The sequence below is a fragment of the Drosophila arizonae genome, chromosome X, assembly GCF_054131065.1.
Source record: "Drosophila arizonae isolate 15081-1271.41 chromosome X, UAZ_ARI_1.0, whole genome shotgun sequence".
NCBI classification, from domain to species: domain Eukaryota; kingdom Metazoa; phylum Arthropoda; class Insecta; order Diptera; family Drosophilidae; genus Drosophila; species Drosophila arizonae.
The window spans coordinates 34,638,369-34,657,471 of NC_142927.1; the positions used below are offsets into that span (position 1 = coordinate 34,638,369).

A 19,103-nucleotide genomic window follows, 5' to 3' on the forward strand; every position below is an offset into this window, starting at 1 on the left:
TAAAAACAAAAAATCACCTGGGATAGACAATATACCTAATATTTGTCTTAAAAACTTACCAGCAGGTGCAGTTGAATTTGTTACACTGATCTTTAATAGTTGTCTGAAAATTGGTTATTTTCCTCATAAATGGAAAACTGCTAAGATTATTCCAATTGGAAAACCAGGTAAACCTCCCAATTCTCCTTTGAGTTATCGTCCGATTAGCCTTCTGTGTGGTTTATCGAAAATATTTGAACGGATCATCAAGATCAGACTCAACACCCACCTTGAAGAAAACAATATTTTACCATCAATGCAATATGGATTTAGAGAGCACTATAGCTGTATCTTCCCTTTGGACAAATTGACTAACTTTGTCAAAACTAAGTTCGTTGAAAAGCAATCTGTTGGCTTGATAACCATGGATGTTGAAGCTGCTTTCGACACTGTATGGCACGACGGTTTAATCCACAAACTGAGAGCCAGTAACACTCCAGTCTACCTGATCCATATAATTAGAAGTTTCCTGACTGATAGACACTTCTGCGTATATTTGAACGAAACTTTGTCAGCCAAAAAATCCATCTGTGCCGGAGTCCCACAAGGCTCTGTTCTCGGCCCTATTTTATACAATATTTACACCTTTGACTTTCCAAGGACTTCAAGTTGCAAGGCCTTAATCTTTGCAGACGACACCATACTATTTTCTTCTGGTACATGTTACTCGGATATTTACAATAGTTTACAAAACACTCTAAACTCCATATATGAATACTTTTATAGTTGGAAAATTAAGCTCAATGCCAACAAAACCAAAGCACTATATTTTAGCAAAAAACGTAAGCCTTGTTCGCTACCCACTTCAGATCTTGAACTGAATGGAGTTAAAATCTCATGGGAGGAATCTGTTAAATATTTAGGAATTACTTTAGACAAAAAATTGTTATTTAGTAACCATATAAGTAACACCATAGATAAAATTAACAAAACTGTTCGTATTCTTTATCCATTCATAAACCGTCACTCTAAACTTTCAAATAAAAATAAGTTAACAATTTACAAATCAATAATACTTCCAATGTTAATGTACGGATCTGAAATATGGAACTGCTCGGCAGTAACTCATTTGAAAAAACTCCAAGTTGCCCAAAATAAAATTTTAAAAATGATCCTCAACCTACCACGATATCACAGAACCACATCTCTACATAAAATAGCTGATATTAAAATGATTGATGAGCACATCAGTCACTCTAAAACCAAATTTACAATTAAAAAATCTCAGATAGCTCAGGTGTTGAGCTAATAGGGCCTTTTCCTTACTATTTATATATAGTTAATGCCTTAAGTGCCTTCTTTTGTAGTTTTAAGATAGTACCTAAGTTGCATTTAAAGGTTTTTTTGTTTTCCTCCATTTTCCTTTATATTCTAAATTTATTAACAACTTATTTCTAAACATGTAAATAAAATATCTCAGCTGATCAGACATAAATTTAGTCTAAACTCTGTAAATAAAACAATAAGCTAGCTCTAAGCTAATATAATATTATGGAAATAAAGCAATGAAAAAAAAAAAAAAAAAAAAAAAATATTGTTTGCATGAGCCTTACAAACGCTTTTATGATTTAGGTATAACCTTCGTTCAAAAGGAAAAAGCTGGGATCGTCGCGAACAAAAATTTCAATTTTTGTGCGCCGCTGAGAGTGATATCAGCGACCATAGAGAGCGAGAGAGAGGAACTGAGAGAGAGAGAGAGTAGGACAAATGGCACATAGATGTGCTTCATACATAATCACGACCATTTCGTCTGAGCGCTCACAGCGCACTGTTTTTGTCGTCCAATATTTTCACTGCTCGAACCTCCAGCGACCGAGCCGAGCAAATACGAAGTAAAGTGGTCGACCAACTTAACATTTTCTGCTGTAGAAAAATTTGTTCTACATGTCTAGTCTATGTGTTCTCTGGTCAGTGTCTCTGGTTAGTGTAACTATCGATAGGTACAAAAAACAGCGATAGTTGGTAAAAACTCGATACCTTGATAGTCCATCAGTTTCCCAGATCCGAATTACTTTTGTGTAAATTAAAAAAAAATTTGTGTTTTTCTTTCCAATACGTATTAGGGTTTCACTTAAATTTAATTATTTTTACGCTGTTCACTCAGAGTTAGATGTAGTTACGTAGGTGTGGCAGAATAACTGAATAATACTTAATTAATAAAGTTGCATTATTTATGCAAAGCAATGAATCCAGAGATTTATACGCATGCGCTATCGCGCTCAATAATATATAACTTTGTATGCAATTTTGTAAACACATAAATATAAACGTACATAATCGAAATATTCAAATCAATTGTAGATGTAATGAAATCAGTGCGAATGAATAAAAACAAGCCAGCTTGAATCTTCGCGTATTTCTGAACCTTTGCAGTACACTACAAAACTTGAAGCATAATTACTCATTGGGTCTGCTTTGGAAATTGATTAAACTAAGTAAGTCAATAAAATAGTATATGTACATATGTATGTTTGCATATATATTGAACATGTGAGAAATAATCTCACTTCATCGTACATGGCTTTTAAGTAAATAAATTTATATAAATATGTATATACATAAAGGTCTTTGTAAGCTGTGTTTAATCATATATTAGTAATTTGTTGTTTTTTTCACATATTTCATTTATGTAGATGCGTCATTCTCTATAAGACAATTGAGACACACATAATATGCTAACAACGACTGCTATTGCTACAAGTACTAGCAAAAGTCACCGCCTGCAACAAATCCCATTTACCAAACAAAACAAATTATATACAACGGATTCATTTAGCGTTAATAGTGTCGACATGAGCACTTCTATTGGTACAACGATGTTAACTACGATGGAGACCTCATACCTACCGCCTATACAAACACGTAGTAAGATGCCTGCGAAAAAGATGTCATCCCACCATCAACGTCATTTTATTCTGCAAACACAAGGATCTAATTCGGGTTGTAATATTGACATTGATATGGCAGAACGAGAACACAGTACGAGCTCGTCTACGCAAACAGTTCCGATGGAACAACCACTTTCGTCCTTGCATATTCAAACAAACGAAAATTTTACTCCATTATTTACTCATAAGATGCCGCGAACAGTACCATCAGATAAAGTAAGTTTTAAATTAACTAATATATTGATTAAATATAAGGCTATATCAGAATTATTTATTATTTTGTCGATGATGTACTTGTTCAACTAACTGATAAAAAGCCAACGAAAACTAAAAGTGGGAACTTTTATTTTAAATCAACAACCCGATATTTTAAAAATCTGGTTTTGCGGATTTGCTAAGGGTTTGCAACCCATTGAGAATGGAAAATCAGTAATATACATATATACACTTGCAAGCAGGCATAAAGTGATCACTGCGACGAGCTGAGTCGATTTAGTCCGTCCGTATGAACGCGTCAATCTTAGAAGATATAAGAGCTAAAGGTTAGAATTTTTTTCTCACGTCCGTATGTTACGCGCTTATCGAGTTTATTTTTGAAAATCGATAGCTACAGTCCAATTCTCATTATTTCGAAATTCGAGGGACTCTTGAATTATTACGAATTTTCGAATGTTTGAAATATTAAAGGTAGTTTTTAGTATGCGGCAGCTCATTGGTATAGCATCCTGTTTCCGCAAGTTTGTACCTGACTTCTGTTAAGTAATGAAGCCATTATACGCTCTAACATCAGGAAAAGAAAGCTTTATTTGGAATGCTGAGATCGAAAGCATTCGAAAGAAATTTGTAAGCATCCTCACAAATAAACCGTTTATAGTAATATTTGACAGACAGCACCCTATAGAATCGCACACTGATAGTTCGATCGGATTTGGTGCCATGCTTTTCGATCGTAGCAACAATCAACTTAATGTTGTAGAATATTTCAGCAAAACAACTTCCGCCGCAGAATCTAGATACCTCTCCTATCCTAATATTTGCGTCCGTAAATCATTTTCCTTCCTTTTTGCTTGGTAGAGTATATGTGATTTATACTGATTGCAACTCATTGAAAGCATCACGCACTAAAATAGACCTAGCTCCTAGAGGTCACTGTCGGTGATCCTTTAATTTCACAATACAATATAGAGAACGGAAAGCATAGGACATGTAGATTTTCTATCAAGAAACCCAGTTCCTTCAAAAATATCAAGTAATTGGCTGTTTGCCGAGCAGCAACTGGCAGCTGAATTCCAACGAGCTACGAGACGATATAATTACAGATAAAAAACGATAAAATACAGAAAAAACGATGTTTACCAGTCGTGCCCCGAACTTTCAGTGGTAAATCAAGTGTATTAGTCAATCATGCACCTAGGATGGCAAAAGACCCTTAAAAGTACATCAATACTACTGGATTCACAAAATTATTGTCTGTAAATTTGTTGACAATTGTATAACTTGTAGAACAAAGTGATTTAAAGGAATACTTTATTTTTCAAATTGATAGCTTCACAAAATTCAATATCACACTCTCAAAATAGGTACAGAGAGATGTATCAAGTTCATGACGTCTTCAATTTCATTATTTAGTGTAACAACTCGCATTATAGCCGATCAGGGTAGATGTTTTTCAAGCACACAGAATTTTCTTCAAAGAATATTAAATTTCATTTAACTGCAACTGGGGCAAGTCGTTCTAATTGACAAGCTGAGCGCGTAATGGGTACGCTTAAAAACCTATTAACCGCAGTTCAATTAAGTCACAGGCCTTGGCAAGAAGCTCTTGGCGAAGTGCAGTTAATGTTAAACTGTATAACTATTCGAGCAACTGATGCAAGTCCTTTAGCGACCACTCGGATTGGTTCCTCTATTGCATTATGGCCGACTTATCGATTTTGGCGCCATAAAGTCTACAAACCTGAACCTATTGAAAATGGTAAATCAGGGTATAATAGTTTTGTAAAAGTATGTAACAGGCAGAAGGAGGCGTGGCAGACCCCTCAAAGCATATATATTCTTGATCAGGGCGACGAGCTGAGTCGATTTAGCTATGTCCGTCTGTCTGTCCGTCCATCCGTCCGTCTGTCATATGGACGCGTTGATTTCAGAAGATAAAAGAGCGAGACACTTCAAATATTTTTTTTAATGTCCGTATATATAGCGCGGATATCGAATTTTTCACCAAAAACCGATATCTCATCCCCTTATTTTTTTTATCGATAAAAACCCGTATCGAAAATCAGTTATAAAATGATATCCTCTACATCTTTAAAGCCAGTGTCTCAAAATTTTATATGTATACTTATATGCATTTTATACAATTTCGATTTATGTTAAAATTTACCCCTGCACCTTTATATCCATCCCCTCACCCACATATTTGTAAAAAACGTATTTCAAATACTAGAGAATTGTGCCTTGGCAATCCATGCATGCATATCCATGGTATAATCATAATCTAAAAGTTTCATGAAGATAGTACATCCACATGAAAAGGTATTAAGCAATTAAGTTCCCATAGGAAGCCACCACTGCAACCAATGCGTGTTTATGCGTGCGTGGGTATGGCTGTGTGTGTGCGTGTGTGTGTGTGCATGTGCGAATAATTATTGAAATATCAGTTGTTGGAAGGGTTCAGGTGATCTCGTAGTCGAGCAGTCTCGACTAGAGCTTTCTGACTTGTTTTCTCTTCAATTGTGGCACAATTTTTTCCTTTTTTCGCCCCCTTATTAGGTATACGTAAACTCCAGGTTTATTATTATTTTTTTTTTTGAAATGTCTTCATATATAGAGAAAAAAGTCTTTGAGAAGACTTCGAAACTTTTCTGGGTTGCTTGAGAACTCAGACAATATTGCTATTAATATATAGTAAAGGTTGTTCGAATCACGCAACTTAAAGGTTTTACAAGAAAGGTAACTGTATGATCAGGCCACCTAGAGCTTTGTAACGGCAATGTCATCCGATGCTGGAGCTTTATAGCTGCCAACGTAAATGCTGCCAGTTGTAAATCTGCATCAAAAGAAGAAACTTGTGCAACTCCAATGGCATTAAAATAAAGTTATTTTTCTATTTAACTAACCGCATTGTTTAAACATGTAATTAGCGCAGCCGGTAGGATACGCGCGGTAAGCAGAAACATATCTTATGAAGAACTGCTTCGCAGTCTCTATAACACGAATTTCCAGGGTAGCTTGCGTAAGTTTGTAGAAGAGCTCGAAATCAAAGCCAGCATAATTGTAAAGAAATTATCATTAGAAAATCACGAAATAATTAACGTCTATTATACACAAGCTATGAACGATACAGTAAAATATGTAATAAATAAAAAATTACCTGATCGTATGTTCATGATTTTAGCACGTCATGATATATCTAGTATTTCTAAGCGAAAATGTGTTGCCCAACAAGTAGGCATGTATGAAGATAATGTAAATATAATTCTCGTACAAAATAGTAAGAAATCATATTCAAATATCAATCCTGATTGGCCCTCTAATAAAGAAATAAATAATACTGAAATAACTTCATACAATAACACTCCATCCCATCAAAAAGCGAACGAAATTGTCAACAATCAATATCTTATACCACACTATGTCCGACTGAACACATTTGATCAGGGACGACCTTCTTTACCATCACCAAATCCACAAATGTTTAAATGATTGAAGAATTTCAACAAAAACTTGTGCAAGGTCAACAAAGTGATGCATATAGAAAGTCAAGTCAAGGTTATTCGATTCTAAATTTAACTCAATCTCAAAAACGCCAACGTGAAAATACAAGTGGCCATCAAAACAAAAGGGAATTGATGATTACCATCATATAGAAATGCCAATTGATCAAAGTTGCGAATAGCAAAATAATAGTGACGAACTTTATTGCGAAACCGACCATCAGAATCTTAGTCATCCATACCAACAACCAGATGAAGATAATGCCGAAAATGTTCGTTTATCTGCTTCTCTACACACCAATATATTGCCTTAAAATTTATTGAAAAATTTATCTGTCGCTGTCTTATTGATATAGGTAGTTCAATAAATATTATGAGCCATAATTTTTGTAACCTACCCAAAACATTAATACCTACAGCAGTTCGTGCATTGGATGGAGCAGTGAATTTGAACGAAATACTTACTGTTCAACCTAATGAACTTTTCCCAGTAGATCAACATTTTTACATATTTCCATTTTCACACTATTACGACATATTATTAGGACGATATTTTCTAAAGGCAACTAATTCAATTATCGATTATTCCAGAGATCAAATTATAATACCCAAAAAACAATTTTCTCACCAATTACTCCAGAGCTTACTTACGCAATTGAAAATCCAATAGACGAGCAGCCTTAATACTGATTCGATCACCTCAATAAAGAAGAACAGACTTATGTGCTTAAGCTTTTAAAAAAGTTTATTAACAGTCGGTACCGCGAAGGTCAAATATTAAGCTTTACTAATCAAACCAAGCATAGAATTGAAACCATTCACAAAAATCCCGTTTACAAAAAGCCCTACAGTTATCCGTTCGTCACTGAACAAGAAATAGACGCTCAAGTTGAGGAAATGCTTCAGCAAAGGATTATCAGGGAAAGTAATTCGTCATATTGCAGCCCCTTATGGGTTGTGCCCAAAAAACTAGATGCTTCAGGGAATCAAAAATATCGAGTTGTCGTCGCTTATCGAGGATTGGTCGAAATCATTATAATCGATAAATGCCCCATCCCAAATATTGACCTGTTCCTTAGTAAGTTAGGTAGGAGTCCGTATTTTATACAATCACACACACAATGAAACAAAATCATTTCTTGGATTATGTGCCTACTATAGGAAATTTATCCCAAATTTCGCACAAATTGCCGAACCTATTACCAATCGTCTTAAAAAATGAAATAGAATTGATTTAAGAAACGACTCTTATGTCCAGGCCTTTGAAAAATTCTAATTTCAAGTGACCTAATATTTGTTTGTCCTAATGTCACAACTGACGCTATTAATGTAGCAATAGGTGCTGTTTTTATCCCAAGAAGGTAAAGCTATTTGTTTCGCTAGTCGATCAAGGACAAGAACAAAAACACAGTACCAAAAAGTGAATTATTGGGTATTGCTTGGGCAACAAAATAATTACGTCCCTATTTATTTGGTAGGACTTTTGAGGTATTAAGTGACAAGATCCCAACATGAAACTTCCAAGGTGGAAAATTCGCCTGTCAGAATACGATTTTACAATAAAATACATCCCAGGAAAAACCAATTATGTAGCAGATGCGATAATAGTTCATTTTAAATAATAAAATAAATTTAACGGAAAACCCTCTAAATCAATACTGTCGACAAGTAATCATGGTTAGAACAGATAATATTTCAGTTAAAGTAGAACATTATTTAAACAAGTAAGAAAGCTCTAGTCGAGACTGCTCGACTACGAGATCCCCTGAACCCTTGGAGCAATAGATATTTCAATAATTTTTCGCGTCTTTCAGCTTACAGAAGAAACACGCACACACATACACACACACAGGCACGTACGCACACACAGGCATACATACACACACACGCATACAGACACACATACACACACACACACACGCATACACACACAAACGCATACACACACAAACGCATACACACACACATACTCACACACATACACAAACACATACACACACAAGCACCCACGCATAAACACGCATGGGCTGCAGTGTGCGCTTACTATGAGAACTTAATTGTTTAATAACTTTTTTTGTGGACGTAAGATCTTCATGAAACTTTTATATTATGATTATAACATGCATATGCATGTAATTGCCAAAGCACAAGTCTCTAGTATTTGAAATACGCTTTTTACAAAAGTGAGGGTGAGGGGGTGAATTTAGAGGTGGGGGGTTAATTTTGACAAAAACCGAAATTGTATAAATTGCATATAAGCATACATTAAAAATTTGGAGACTCTAGCAATAAAGGTGTAGAAGATATAATTTTATAACTGGTTTTCGATAAGGTTTTTTATCGATAAAAAGAGATCGGGATGAGTTATCGATTTTTAATGATAAACTTGATATGCGCGCTGTAAGTACGGACATTTTAAAAAAAAATTTGAAGTCTCTAGCTCATATATCTTCTGAAATCGACGCGTTCATACATACGGACAGACGGACAGACAGACGGACAGGGCCAAATCAACTCAGCTCGTCACCCTGATCAAGAATATATATACTTTGTGGGGTCTGCCACGCCTCCTTCTCCCTGTTACATACATTTCAACAAAACCATTATACCCTGATTTCCCATTGAAAATGGGTTCAGGGTATAAAAAAAAAACAAAATAAAACAAGTAAGAAAGCTCTAGTCGAGACTGCTCGACTACGAGATCCCCTGAACCCTTGGAGCAATAGATATTTCAATAATTTTTCACGTCTTTCAGCTTTCACAAGAAACACGCACACACACACACAGGCATACATACACACACACGCATACAGCACACATACACACACACACACGCATACATACACAAACGCATACACACACACATACACATACACACACACATACACAAACACATACACACCCATACACAAACACATACACACACAAGCACCCACGCATAAACGCATGGGCTGCAGTGTGCGCTTACTATGAGAACTTAATTGTTTAATACCTTTTTTTATGGACGTACGATCTTCATGAAACTTTCAGATTATGATTATAACATGGATATGCATGTAATTGCCAAAGCACAAGTCTCTAGTATTTGAAATACGCTTTTTACAAAAGTGAGGGTGAGGGGGTGAATTTAGAGGTGGGGGGTAAATTTTAACAAAAACCGAAATTGTATAAATTGCATATAAGCATATATTAAAAATTTGGAGACTCTAGCAATAAAGGTGTAGAAGATATCATTTTATAACTGGTTTTCGATAAGGTTTTTTATCGATAAAAAAGATCGGGATGAGTTATCGAATTTTAATGATAAACTTGATATTCGCGCTGTAATTACGGACATTTTAAAAAAAATTTGAAGTCTCTAGCTCTTATATCTTCTGAAATCGACGCGTTCATACATACGGACAGACGGACAGACAGACGGACAGGGCCAAATCAACTCAGCTCGTCACCCTGATCAAGAATATATATACTTTGTGGGGTCTGCCACGCCTCCTTCTCCCATTTACATACATTTCAACAAAACCATTATACCCTGATTTCCCATTGAAAATGGGTTCAGGGTATAAAAATAATAAATTATAGAGGTAACTTTCAAATCTGCAAAGCAGCTATTAATAATCCACTTTTTTCTGCAAAGTCCTGTGCACTCTATATATATAATTTTTGTTTTTGTTGGGCTGAGGTAGTCAGTCACCGTCAGTCTGGTCGCCACGTTGACTGGTGTGTCGGACTGCATTACTGCTTACCGACTAAAAAATCCTCACTTTCCTCTTTCGTGTCCGTGGTCGGTCAAAGATTTCACTTTAGTAAGTTGCATCTTTCTATTTCTTCTTAAGTCGCTGTACACATTAGTTCACGATTGGTCAGTTACCCAATCGCTATCCAGTGGGGCCGATCGTGGAGGCTGTGTGTCAACTTGAATTACCAGGGACAAGGATTGCTATTGGAGGTCTCTAGATGAGCAACTTAGCGTTGCCTTGTTTTTTTAACCCCATCACACGGTGCACTCTATATTGAACAACATATTAAGCTTATCCACCCTGGTACAGAAAAAAATGTTAAGACTTTTCAAAGAAAGTTATTATTTCCCAGACTCTGGTGAATTAATACAAAACATAATTAATCAATGCGATATTACTACTAATACTAACGCCCCATTTGAATTAACACCAGAATTATTCACCCCTTAGCGAAATATATATTTATGATAGACTTTTATATTTCAGAGAATAAAACTTATATAACATGTATTGACATTTATTCAAAATTTGTGAAAAATTTGTGTTTTATTCAAAACATGTGAAAAGCCGTGACTGGCTTGAAGCCAAACGTACACTGTTAGAAGTATTTACTCAAATGAGCAAGCCGATGAGACAAAGTAGACAGTGACTCAGCTTTCACAAGTAACGCAATTAAACAATGGTTGACTTCGGAGTAGGTTAAATTAGAATTGGCATCAACAAAGACAGGGGTTGCGGACATTGAACGATTTCACAAAACCGTAAACGAGCGCATTAGAATAATAAATACTGATACTCACGATGAAGAAAATCAGATGAAAATCGAAACTATCCTATTCATATATAATCACAAAATTAGACACAAAAGCACAGGTTGAACACCAGCCCATTTTTTATACCCTGAACCCATTTTCAATGGGAAATCAGGGTATAATGGTTTTGTTGAAATGTATGTAACAGGCAGAAGGAGGCGTGGCAGACCCCACAAAGTATATATATTCTTGATCAGGGTGACGAGCTGAGTTGATTTGGCCCTGTCCGTCTGTCCGTATGTTTGAACGCGTCGATTTCCGAAGATATAAGAGCTAGAGACTTCAAATTTTTTGTAAAATGTTCGTAATTACAGCGCGGATATTGAGTTTATCATTAAAAATCGATAACTCATTCCGATATTTTTTTATCGATAAAAAACCTTATCGAAAACCAGTTATAAAATTATATCTTCTACACCTTTATTGCTAGAGTCTCCAAATTTTTTATATATGCTTATATGAAATTTATACAATTTCGGTTTTTGTTAAAATTTACCCCCCACCTCTAAATTCACCCCCTCACCCTCACTTTTGTAAAACGCGTATTTCAAATACTAGAGACTTGTGCATTTACATGCATATTCATGTTATAATCATAATCTGAAAGTTTCATGAAGATCGTACGTCCACAAAAAAAGTTATTAAACAATTAAGTTATCATAGTAAGCGCACACTGCAGCCCATGCGTGTTTATGCGTGGGTGCTTGTGTGTGTATGTGTTTGTGTATGTGTGTGTATGTGTTTGCTGTATGTGTAAGCTGAAAGACGCGAAAAATTATTGAAATAGCTAGCACTCCAAGGGTTCAGGGGATCTCGTAGTCGAGCAGTCTCGACTAGAGCTTTCTTACTTGTTTTTATTTGTGCAGGTACCCCTGCATACAGTAATCAAATCTTAAAAACAAAAAAAAATAATAGAGTCAATGAAAATGGAAAAACTTTTGAAGTCTGATCAGGCCACCTTTGTAACGACAATGCCATCCGATGCTGGATCTGTATAGCTGCCACGCCGACGCAATGCACAGTCAGCTTAGACCTAGAGTTTAGTTGAAAATCTGCATCACAAGAAGAAACTTGTTCAACTCCAATGGCATTAAAATAAAGTTATTTTTCTATTAAACTAACCGCATTGTTTAAACATGTAATTATATATATTTTGGATCAGGGCGGCGAGCTGAGTCGATTTAGCTCTGTCCGTCTGTCCGCATGATTGAACGCGTCGATCTCAGAAGATATAAGAGCTAAAGACTTAAAATTTTTTTCCTAGGTCAGTGTATAGCACGCGCATATCGAATTTTGCTTTATATATCGATAACTTGCTCCATTATTTTGTTATCGATTAAAACCACTATCTAAAAACCAGTAATAAATTTATATCTCTTACATCCTTAAAGCTAGAGTCACCAAATTTTTAATGTAGATTTATGTATGTACACTCATGATGAAAATAATAGGTCTACCCCTTAAAATAAAACTTTTTTGAGCTTAGTTTAGCAAAACATTTTTTCTACTGCCCTTAACATGGAAATTTAAATCCACATTTCTGAATTAGGTATATATTAATAAAAACTAAAACAAACAAATAAACAAAAATGGAGCTTTTTGTGCTTGACAAAAATAATAGGTACACTTTACTTTCGTAAGATGTATTTTATTTTTATACCCTGAACCCATTAAAAATGGGAAATCAGTCTGTCCGTCTGTCCGTATGTTTGAACGCGTCGATTTCCGAAGATATAAGAGCTAGAGACTTGAATTTTAAATGACCGTATATACAGCGCGGACGTCGAGTTTGCTTTTAAAATTCGATAAATTATCCCGTTATGTTTTTATCGAGTAAAAACATTCAAGTTCAAATCAGATGCCACTATAGCTAATTGTGAATGATTTTTCTTTTTTTAAATTTCTCAAATATTCAATATAATATGTAGATCATATGCTGAAAGTTTCATTAAATTCCGTTCAGTCAAAAATTAATAAAAAATAATCAAATATATATCAATTAACAAACGCACGTGCAGCAGCTACAACAGCATCGTATGCACACATACATTCAAACTTCTTCCACAAACATTCGTTGAATCACATCAGCTGTTAGTTTCGTTTAGTTTTGGTAGATGGCGCTGCAGCAGTGAATCTATTTGAGTTTTGCCAGCGCCACTAGCACGAGTGAGGTGGCCTAGTGTGTTAGTTGCATGACGCTCGATCGAGAAGTCGCGGTTCGAATCCTGTTCAAACATGAACATACATAATAATAACAAGTAAGAAAGCTCTAGTCGAGACTGCTCGACTACGAGATCCCCTGAACCCTTGGAGCAATAGATATTTCAATAATTTTTCGCGTCTTTCAGCTTACATAAGAAACACGACACGAACTGCGACACACATACACACACACACACACACACACACACACACACACACACACACACACACACACACACACACACACACACACACACACACACACACACACACACACACACACACACACACACACACACACACACCCACACCCACACACACACACACACACACACACACACATACACAAACAATTACATACATATACACACACACACACACATACACATACACAACCAATTACATACATATACACACACAAGCATAAACACGCATGGGCGGCAGTGAGCGCTTACTATGAGAGGTTAATTGCTTAATAACTTTTTTTGTGGACATACGATCTTCATGAGCAACAAACAAGTCTCTAGTATTTGAAATACGCTTTTTACAAAAGTGATGGTGAGAGGGTGAATTTAAGTGTGGGGGGTAAATTTTAACAAAAACCGAAATTGTATAAATTGCATATAAACATACATTAAAAATTTGGAGACTCTAGCAATAAAGGTGTAGAAGATATAATTTTATAACTGGTTTTCGATAAGGTTTTTTATCGATGAAAAAAGATCGGGATGAGTTATCGATTTTTAATGATAAACTCAATATCCGCGCTGTAATTACGGACATATTAAAAAAATTTTGAAGTGTCTAGCTCTTATATCTTCTGAAATCGACGCGTTCATACATACGGAGAGACGGACGGACGGACAGACGGACAGGTCCAAATCAACTCAGCTCGTCACCCTGATCAAGAATATATATACTTTGTGGGGTCTGCCACGCCTCCTTCTGCCTGTTACATACATTTCAACAAAACCATTATACCCTGATTTCCCATTGAAAATGGGTTCAGGGTATAAAAATAGAGACAGTACTCGAATAACCTGCGCGTTATCCGACACAAAGTAATAAATATGTCATCCCTTAGTTGCAGCGACCAATGCAGCGTCTAATATATGTAAATGTAACGTGAGCCTGGGCCCAACGATTCAAAAAAAGGGACACTTAAGTAAACATCTGTGCACTTGTTTGTGTGAGAAAATGCACCCTTCCAGTGACTGGAAGTAGTTTTAAGAGTCTCTGTTAGGTATATAGGAACTAGGATTTTAAGCAATAAACAGTTCAGTTTCTATCTTGAATTCGGCAAATGTGGAGTTGTTTTATTTTAACACTCTAACATTTTGGTCCTTCGGCGTTCCCTGTGTTTTCCCCCACCCGTGGTAAGAGACACAGAGAAAGGAACCAGCGTCTTAATGCTGATAGTTAAAAAAAAAAAAACTCAGCTTAAGACAAAATATAGTATATTACTCTGTTTTCCCCCGCCAGTGGTAAGAGACAGAGTATATACATATATAAACTGAAAAGTGGTGCTCAAATTTAAAAAAAGAAAATTTGTAGTGCTGGTGGGTCTGCATTCCCAAAAAGGGACTAGACAAAATAAAAAATTAAAAATCCGAAAAGTTCGGCTCTCTCGCGTGAAGTGCGGAGAGAGAAAAACAAAAAACAAACGTTGAAGTGATTCTGTTCTCTCGCGTGAAGTGCGGAGAGACGGAAAAAATAAAAAATTAAAAATCCGAAAAGTTCGGTTCTCTCGCGTGAAGTGCGGAGAGAGAAAAACAAAAACAAAAAATCGAAGTAATTCTGTTCTCTCGCGCAAAGTGCGGAGAGGCAGAGTACTACCAAAGGGTTTCTGTTCTATATCTAAAAAGAGAGACAGAGTAAAACTACATCAATAAACAGCAAAATACGACGAAAGAGAGCGATTCATCAGAACCGTCAGTGGCCAACGGGAAGACGAGTCTCACCAAGATCATCAGGCGCCCCCTTCAGAGAAGACTGGATCAATAGGAGGACAGCGCGGATAAGATGAAGATAAGTCGTAGTTTAATTTTTTTTTTAAATAAATACAAAAAAAGTGCTGTCAGAAAAAGTTATAAAGCTTTTGAAAATGCAATCGGACTTAGTGTCCAGATTGAAAAAATTAGACTCATCTTAGTTAGAAAAAATAAAAGAAGAGTTAGAAAATAATCATACTTTATTGTTAAAAGTAGGGGTAATAGACCATGCATACTTTAACAATAAGGAATTTGATAAAGCAATGAAAAGCATAAAAGATTTGAAATTAGAAATTATGAGGGCGAAAAAAAATATATTGAAAAATACTCGATAACCTGCGCGTTATCAAACTAATATTAAAATTAAAACAAAAAAGCAAATATATTTTTAGCCCCTCTGGCAGAATGTTTGAAAACATGTCAATACTGGATGACCTGCGAGTCATCGAACAAAAAAATAAAAAATTTTACAGCCACAACATTTTTGGGCCCCTGGCAGAATGTTCAAACATGAACATACATAATAATAAAAATAGAGACAGTACTCGAATAACCTGCGCGTTATCCGACACAAAGTAATAAATATGTCATCCCTTAGTTGCAGCGACCAATGCAGCGTCTAATATATGTAAATGTAACGTGAGCCTGGGCCCAACGATTCAAAAAAAGGGACACTTAAGTAAACATCTGTGCACTTGTTTGTGTGAGAAAATGCACCCTTCCAGTGACTGGAAGTAGTTTTAAGAGTCTCTGTTAGGTATATAAGAACTAGGAACAGTTCAGTTTCCATCTTGAATTCGGCAAATGTGGAGTTGTTTTATTTTAACGCTCTAACAAATCCCGATCGGTGCAACTGATGTTAACTTTTTTAACTGTTTCAAAATATTTTTATATTTTATTAAATGAGTTTGGTATTTTATTTATATTTTTAAATACATCGAAGTTGAAATTTCAGCCATACTAAATGGGCATTTTTATTTGTTGGGTTCAGGGTAGTATCTAGTCGAGCACTCTCGACTAGAGTTTTCTTACTTGTTTGATTTTCAAATCATTCAAAATCTTTTGGTACTCTATTTTTGGATCTATATCCTGTATATCCTCTTTTATTTTCAAACAAATTTTTTATCTGATTGGTCATACTCCTAATTAAAGCTTGGCAGGTCTCATTCGTAATCTTCCTCCAGGTTTCTTGGACACAGTCCACTATTTGGCGTTTATTTTCACACTTTTTCTTTACCATCTGCTTTTTCAATGCACTACACACGTTTTCGGTTGTATTCAAATCAGGAGAATGACTGGGCCAAGCGAGAGTCTTCACCTTACTAACCTCGAGCCAAGTTTATTCTATTGTAGACGAGTGTCTCGGGCCGTTATCTTGTTGACAAACCCAGCGCAGAGGCATGTTATCCTCAGCATCCATATGCTTATATTTTCGAGTATATCCCTGTAGTCTGCTACTCTCATAGAAAGAAGTAGCCCCACACCATAATGTTTCCACTGCCATGTCTCACTATCTTTTTGTGTAGCGAGGATAAAATTCTTTACCTGTAAGGAGTCTTACATGCCTGGAATAGTCATTTCTATATTGTCAAATTTTGGTTTCGTCGTTAAATAGGATAATACGCCACTTTTTTTTACTTTCAGATCCTTCCCAGGTGATGTGGTCTTTAGCAAAATTTTGCATCATCATAAAATTTTTGGTGCGCATCAATTTCAACCATTTTGTCGATACGACCTGATAGTTTAGTCATATGTAGTCATCTCCTAATTGAAGAAGCATTAATAATATTATCTATTACAGACGCAATGACCTTGAAGATTTGAAAGGGTCGGAAAAGTTGGAATCCTTATAATGCGTCGGTCCAGTTATAGTGTGGTTTTCGATGAACTTCCACGTTTTCCCTTTTTATTGTGCATCTTTAAAGCATTTTGCACAAGGTTAAGAGGTTCATCAGTTTCGCAATTTCACGCAAAGATTTGCCACTCCTAAGGTTTTTAGGAATTCTGCGTTCCTCACTCGTACAATTAATATTTCGACCTATCTACATATGATATTGATAATAATTTTTTTTACATTAAACATCTGTTGGAAGGTTACTTACTATTTTACAACAATAAAAGAAATTATTCTTATTCTAAACTTATTTTCGGGCTGAAAAAATGGAGTGTACCTATTATTTTCAGCAGGCCCTTTTCAGTGGATTTTGACTACTATGAATTTAGGGGGAAATATAATTTTTTTTTTTTTGGCATGCATCATATTACCAGATTGCTCTCTTAAAGTTACCATCCAGTTTTTTTTTTTCAAAAATATCACAAATTAATTAGTTATGACAGAGTCTTCAAAAATTTTAGGGTGTACTTATTATTTTCATCATGAGTGTATATGTACCTTATGGAATTTCGATTTTTGTCAAAATTTACCCCCTAATTCTCCCCTCACATTTGTATAAGGCGTATTTCAAATATTAGAGACTTGATTTGGCGAATATTATTGATTAAAACCATATCGAAAAACCATATTTAAAATTTTATCTCCAACATTTTTACAGCTAGTCTCCAAATTGTATATGTATACTTATATGCATTTTATACAATTCCTACAAATTTTTCTTCAAATTTACCTCTCACCCCAAATTCACCTCTTCATCCACATATTTGTAAAATGTGTATTTCAAATACTAGAGTCTTGTGCTTTGGCAAATACATGCATGATATGTTATATTTATAATCTGAAAGTTTCATGAAGATTGTCCATCCACAAGAAAAGTTATTAAACAATTAAGTTTCCATAGTAAGCCAACACTGCAGCCAATGCGTGTTTATGCGTGCGTATAGCTGTGTGTGTGGATGTGTTTGTGCATGTGCGAATAATTATTGAAATATCAGTTGCTCGAAGGCTTCAGTGGATCTCGTAGTCGAGCAGTCTCGACTAGAGCTTTCTTACTTGTTTGATTTTCAAATCATTCAAAATCTTTTGGTATTCTATTTTTGGATCTATATCCTGTATATCCTCTTTTATTTTCAAACAAATTTTTTATCTGATTGGTCATACTCCTAATTAAAGCTTGGCAGGTCTCATTCGCAATCTTCCTCCAGGTTTCTTGGACACAGTCCACTATTTGGCGTTTATTTTCACACTTTTTCTTTACCATCTGCTTTTTCAATGCACTACACACGTTTTCGGTTGGATTCAAATCAGGAGAATGACTGGGCCAAGCGAGAGTCTTCACCTTACTAACCTCGAGCCAAGTTTATTCTATTGTAGACGAGTGTCTCGGGCCGTTATCTTGTTGACAAACCCAGCGCAGAGGCATGTTATCCTCAGCATATGGTAACATTATATTTTCGAGTATATCCCTGTAGTCTGCTACTCTCATAGAAAGAAGTAGCCCCACACCATAATGTTTCCACTGCCATGTCTCACTATCTTTTTGTGTAGCGAGGATAAAATTCTTTACCTGTAAGGAGTCTTACATGCCTGGAATAGTCATTTCTATATTGTCAAATTTTGGTTTCGTCGTTAAATAGGATAATACGCCACTTTTTTTTACTTTCAGATCCTTCCCAGGTGATGTGGTCTTTAACAAAATTTTGCATCATCATAATATTTTTGGTACGCATCAATTTCAACCATTTTTTCGATACGACCTGATAGTTTAGTCATATGTAGTCATCTCCTAATTGAAGAAGCATTAATAATATTATCTATTAC

At 35.5% G+C, this 19,103-nt stretch overlaps 1 long non-coding RNA gene across 25 annotated transcripts in view; it reads left to right on the forward strand.

Annotated features, from left to right (window-relative positions):
* Positions 1–1,978: 1,978 nt before the first annotated feature.
* The window catches only part of LOC108620390 (uncharacterized), a 159,235-nt gene continuing 142,110 nt past the window's right edge, over positions 1,979–19,103 (forward strand). For 5 of the 25 annotated variants that reach the window (XR_016271285.1, XR_016271290.1, XR_016271286.1 and 2 more), the window contains exons 1-3: positions 1,984–2,276; positions 2,341–2,474; positions 2,673–3,143. This is a non-coding gene — a long non-coding RNA (uncharacterized LOC108620390). Of the gene's footprint in view, positions 2,277–2,340; positions 2,475–2,672; positions 3,144–3,244; positions 3,263–10,479; positions 10,499–13,543; positions 14,001–14,481; positions 15,450–17,032; positions 17,688–18,948; positions 19,005–19,103 lie in introns of those variants that run through there. The other 20 variants (XR_016271281.1, XR_016271300.1, XR_016271287.1 and 17 more) reach the window with 12 other exon arrangements.